Raw genomic sequence first — 6,031 nt, 5'->3', positions numbered from 1 at the left:
AATGACACGCCATGTAAATGTCATATTGATTTAGTTAGTTAGTTTGAAAGGAGGATGTACATATATACATCAAATCCGAGGAAATACACCTAGGCCTCTACCGGGGCTGTTGAGTGCTCCTTAACTAGTGCCTCAGGTGGGAATCGAATCTACCACCTCCGTTTTAAAGGCTAGAACACTAATCACTAACCTACCGGATTCCACATATTGATTTGGTAACCAGATAAACTTAAGGTTCGAATGATACGACATCTAATTAAATCTGCATTGATCACATTGACTAAATCATTCTTCATATATGACTCTTATAGGGCTTAATTATGTTCTAATTCGAGTTTTTTGTAAAACCTCTGGTCCCCGTTTTTCCTTAATGACACATAAAGACATTTAAGACTATGAAAGAGACTTTTACCCTTTACTCTGTGTAAATTCGATTAATAGCTTCCTAAGGACCCTAACCGAGCAAGGACTTAAGCCTGCTATACAGATAACCTCGTAAAACTTGTAATGGGAAAGGATAAAATTATTTGTGTAGAAGGGCTGACTAGGCTATAAATACGGCTTTGAGCTGGACTCAATGTTTACCCGGTGAAGACGGAATTTTGTGTTTTCACAAGACAAACATTTATAAATTTCCTGGGCAAGACGATACCGGTGACCAACAGAGTTAAGCACTAGGTGTCATCTTTGACTTAAAATTAAAGTAGAGGCTCCACATAGAGAATAGGATCAACAAGGCTCATCGGTGCTGGGCGCTATGTAGAAGAACCATAGGCACCATAGTCCTACTAAAACACATTGTCTTTATAGAAGTGTAACTAGACCATTGGTGGACTTCTTTGGACAAATATGTAATATCAAACTGCTACAGGGAGTTCAGCGTACATGCTGCTTGGATTTAAGTTGTACCATGAGCAGTACGTCAACCGAGGCTGTGAAAACATTGCTAGATATTTCACTATCTAAAACATATACGATATTTTATGAGGCGGCACTTACAGCTGAACGGCTCCTAACTTTAGGCGAACTGTAAATGTATAATGGACTCATTGGAAGGTTATACACGATCAACGGACTTGCCGTATCGCATATCAGAAGCAATCGCATATCAGAAACGTCATAAGTTCGAACCACTGATCCCAGAAAGATTGTTATGGTCAAGCGGAACATTAGAGCAAATACCGGTAGGAATCCGTTGTTACATGGATGGCTCTAAATTGGGAGATAAAGCGGGCCTGGGGTTCTATATTGAAGACCCAAAAACAGAAATAGCTTCCAGGCAGAAGTCTAAGCAATAACGGAATGCGTAAATTGGATTAGAATGGCACCAACAAGGGTTAACCAGAAGGCAATTATGGCGATTTCAGGTGATAAGGTTAAATATAATACCATATTGGATTGTAAGAAATCTCTAACCGAATACTCTCCCAGAGGTGGGGTTTGCATTATATGAGTGCAGGCCACTCGGAAGTAGTCGGCAAACGAACGAGCGGATGTAATAGCTTTAAAGGGAAGGGAGCTCGAGGTAGTTAACCTGGCGAACGCAAAACCATTTGACTCCACGAGGGCAGAATTAAAAATATGGTTGAGAGAATCCTATAAGGCTTCTTGGAATGATGAAACGATGGGTAGTATATGGGGTGACCCTAACGACAGCTGAACGAGAAGCCTCTTTTAAATGAGCAAGTCTGAGGTTAGTTTGATGCATGTATTCCGAGTAGTATAACGCACACAGCTAAACAAACTTGGATGTGCGGTTTCAGACGAATATAAAGCATGTAGAGAGGACTGTTTAACTCTGGAGCACTTTCTTTCCCATTGTCAGACTATTGTAGAAATTAGATTCAAATATCTTGTGAACCATATTATACTTAATATAACAATCCTCATGAATAATGATTGGAAATTTCTAGGGAATAACGTCCAAGAAACTGAGTTTCTGAACGCGGGACGACAATATATTTATTGAATACTATATAAGGCTTTTGTTTTTAACAACAAACATTTACAGGAAAAGGAGTGCAGAGGTATATTTCTTTGGATTTGATGTGGTATACATACTTCTAACAAACTAACGAATCCTTTCCGTTTCGATGGTATAAAATTCGGACATTAGGCCATCAGTTGAAGACTAACAGATTGTGCTCATCTGAGTCAGTATCTGTATATAACGATGTAGGTAATAGAAATATTGGTTACACATCCATCTTTAAGTATAACAATCGACTCTGAAGCAAGTTTTTAAGTCGGTCCATTATTTTACCTAGCCTTCATAATCAATTTTGGTTCAAAATCACAAGTATATGATTAAATACGAATAAAAATTTCACTAAATTTCTATTAAAATAGTTGTTCAACCCATTTCCTTAACAATCCAAATAATTCTCAAACTTATAAATTTCATATCGAAAAAAAAAAAAAATCACCCTAATGTTTATGTCAATAACTGATTTTAATTTTATGCAAATTTCACAATATCTAGTATATAATTTTATTATACTTTTATTTTTCTAATTGATTAATTTAGTTGCGGCCATTAAACGCGTTTTATTTAATAATTTGAAAATTATACAGACATACAAAACAGCTACTCCACTTTATTTAGCACCAAGTTTTTAAAGTCCGCCAATACACATTAATTAATTTATTAGTTTAGTCAGATCAATATTTATAAAATTTGCTTTATATATTTTTCTTAGGAAATTTATTCATACAAAAGTTCTAATCATCAGCAGCAACTTTTTGAGAGTCTTTAGGTTTTAACCAAATTTGGACATCTATCACAAGTTCAAATTCAAAATAATACGTTTTTTGGAAAAAAAAGTTTCAAAACTTTTTAATGAATTCACCAAGTCTTTTGGCCAAAAATGGTCATACACTTTATTTGAATCATCTTTTTTTATTTTTTTTTTTTTTTTTTGTTGTTTATCAATTGTTAATTGGTTTATTTGTTGTTGTTGTTTTGCCCAAATAACCTGTGATGTATTTGACTATTTTTAACAAAATTTCTTCATATTTTTTTTTTTTTTCAAATTATTTTCAATATTTGTTTGTTGTTGTTCTAAGGTTTATTATTTAAGTCATTTTGTAGGCGCCAAGTTTTGTGGTTTTTGCGGTTAAAATTTTGTTTGTTTTATTTGATTTCTGTTGTCTTGTATTTAAATTTATTTTGATTTCACTAAATTATTATTAAAATTGGAACATGATGTTTATTTGACAAGTATAAGAATAGACCACAAGCTGAGGCAGAGCAAGACTATCAATTACTGCCGATGTTGTTGCTGTTGTTGGTTTTAGACGTTTGTAGTAAAATCGATAGAACCAGACAAAAAGGTTGGTTGCTATTTCCGGTCGAAATAATGAATTGAATTAATTTTAAAAGTTTTTTATGTTTGAAGTGTGCAGTGCACACTTTGTCATTGCGGTTTCCCTTTATAATAAAAACATTTTAAATATTATTTTGATAGTAATTTCCTCTTCAATATTGTCTTACAGGTTGCTATCTATTAAAGTGATTTTTAATTAATTTGTTGAACAATTTATCGGGTTTTTTGGCTGTAATTTAATTAGGGAACAGTAGGACTTTTTCCATATTAATTTTTGATTTAAAAAGGCATCAAAGGGTTGTGGCAAGAAAACTATTAGCCCACATGCTCAAGAAAGCATATCAATCACATCGATAAAAAGTGGTTTTTATTATGTTGGCCTTGCTAGACTTAGATATTTATGGTCGATGTCCTGAGATTTAATTGAATTTTAGCCTGAAACACTAGAGACCAAGCTCATCAGAGAAAATTCCAGATCCAGTTCTGTAACAGTATTCGAACCGTAAAAGTTGACTGAAATCACATCGTTCTAGAGGACATTGTTTGTAGTCCATTAATAAGATTCTGACAAAACTTAGTGTGTGTAGTATATAAGCCGCAAATTCAGACTATTTATTTTCGTTGGATGATGCCAATGTAGTCATGTTTCAAATCAAATAGCCGATTTAACAGAAATACGCTTGATAAAGCTCTCAAGGACTGGTGCGTCTAGGATTGTCTACAAACTGGCTTAACATGTTGAACCAGTTTGGTCTTCGAAAAGATATGCATGACCATACTAGATTGGGACAGCCATACCAGATGGGCTCGTGACGAGTACTCACAAAGAACTACCTCCTATGTCTGGTACCATCTGTTTGTCCCCATTGGAGCAGCTACCAGATCTCTTGAGTCTGCCAGTACGTTCTTTTTTGGAGCTATTGAACCTCGTCCTCTAGAACATCTATCAAATGCACCAGTGTCGATTTACCCATATTGGGAAGTCTGCTACTGGCGGGCGAAAATAATACCACCTAGAAGGACCTTTATTAAACTACGTGTAGCCAAAGAGCCTGCCGAATCTTTTTCCTCCGATGACTTGTCATCATTGAACTGGGCCAAATCAGTTCTGGCTTATAAACTCCTACCACTCACGTTGAAAAACTTGCATAAACGGCAACGTTCGGAAGAGGAGGCACTTAGTCAGTCGCTACAGCCCGAAAAAAAGAAGATAAAGCCACAAAGATCATTCGATAGACCATTTAGCGATGTAGCTAAAGGTCATTTCGTACGAGTTATTATTATGTAGATTCAGACTGCTCTATATTCCACTAAAACTGGTATATATTGTATAGAAAGCTGATAGGGGTTTTCTGTCGAGTTCTCAAGGAGAATCCAGTACCCTCCTCTCAGTGTGATGATGCTGGCTAATACCAAGGTCGGGAGAAGCTAATGACCTGCTCAAACGAGCGATCTCTGTTACTAAGCAAGCGATAGCTCTATTGAATAGTCTGAGGGATGCAGCAAGATATCACACCAGCCTAGGTCCGCTGCCCTGATTCTCGAAGAGCCAGCGAAACCCGAACAGATATTGAAGCTATTGAAGATCGAAACCCCTAAAATCTCCACTAATGACTAGAAGTCATGAACTAAAACATCGAAATCACGTTGTTGATTGATTTAGAGAGCACCAAGTACTACGACCCAAGTTAAGATATTTTGTGCGACCCTTTTGGCTCACCATTGGAGATTAAGTTTACGTATGAATCTTAATGTTCTAGACGGTGAGAGATTGAATATTTCATTAGGCGAAAGAAAAGCGCCTCCCAGAGTACTCACTCTGAGAGACCATAATGGCTGACAGTCACAAAGTACATGTTCGTTACATTGTTACCAAGAATGTGCTGGTGGTATCTACGTCCACAGTGTACGGTATAAAGTCCCGTTAGGAATCTTAGGTCGCTCTTGTTAAGTGGTGGTAACTTTTGGGCTGTACCTTTCATTAGCATTATGAAGCTTTTTGCCCGTCTGAATCCTGATATTGACTCCCAGTGGAGGAGGAATTCAAATTCAATATACGAATCGCGTTTTTCCCTAATGTATCCTTTGGGGATACCAAAGAATGGTTCTGGTCTAAGAAATGGGCGGCGTGTGCCCCTGTTTGCCAAACAATCTGCTCATTCATTGGCAGAGTGTCCTTCATGGTCCTTCTTGACAAAAGATTCATAGACAAGATATCAAGTGAATCAACTTTCTTAGATAGTGAAATACTCGATATCTATACTGATGGTTTCAAGTCTTCAACGGGGTTGGTGGTGGTTTTCTTATTCCCCGTTTTAATAAAACATTATTGTAGCGTTAAACAGATTGAAATTTCAGCTATAAAAAAAGCGGTAAGCTGGTGTATACACGACATCCAGACTAGTTGGCGAATTTCAGACGTCTCTTGACGAGATGTTGAACTTTTCGTGTTTGAAATCTCCTGTGGATGTCGGGACATTATAATGTACCTGGGAATATCAAAACGGATAAACTTGCAATATATTGCTTTCGTGCTCCAAAACCCTCCTCCAACATGAATTTATGGGTCTGCTTATATCAGAAGGTCATCACGGACCTCCTACTCGACATCAAGAATGCCCTGTCTTCTCTATGATGAGCAAAGATCTGAAGGTTTAATGGGGCTTTACAGGATGAGACTACAAATATTGATGGGCATCCTGACT

The sequence above is a fragment of the Lucilia sericata genome, unplaced genomic scaffold, assembly GCF_015586225.1.
Source record: "Lucilia sericata isolate MDLA Ls3-8-SP2 unplaced genomic scaffold, ASM1558622v1 Contig000329F_arrow, whole genome shotgun sequence".
Lineage (NCBI taxonomy): Eukaryota > Metazoa > Arthropoda > Insecta > Diptera > Calliphoridae > Lucilia > Lucilia sericata.
The sequence above is the reverse complement of the archived record's forward strand: the minus strand, read 5'-3'. Positions refer to the sequence as shown.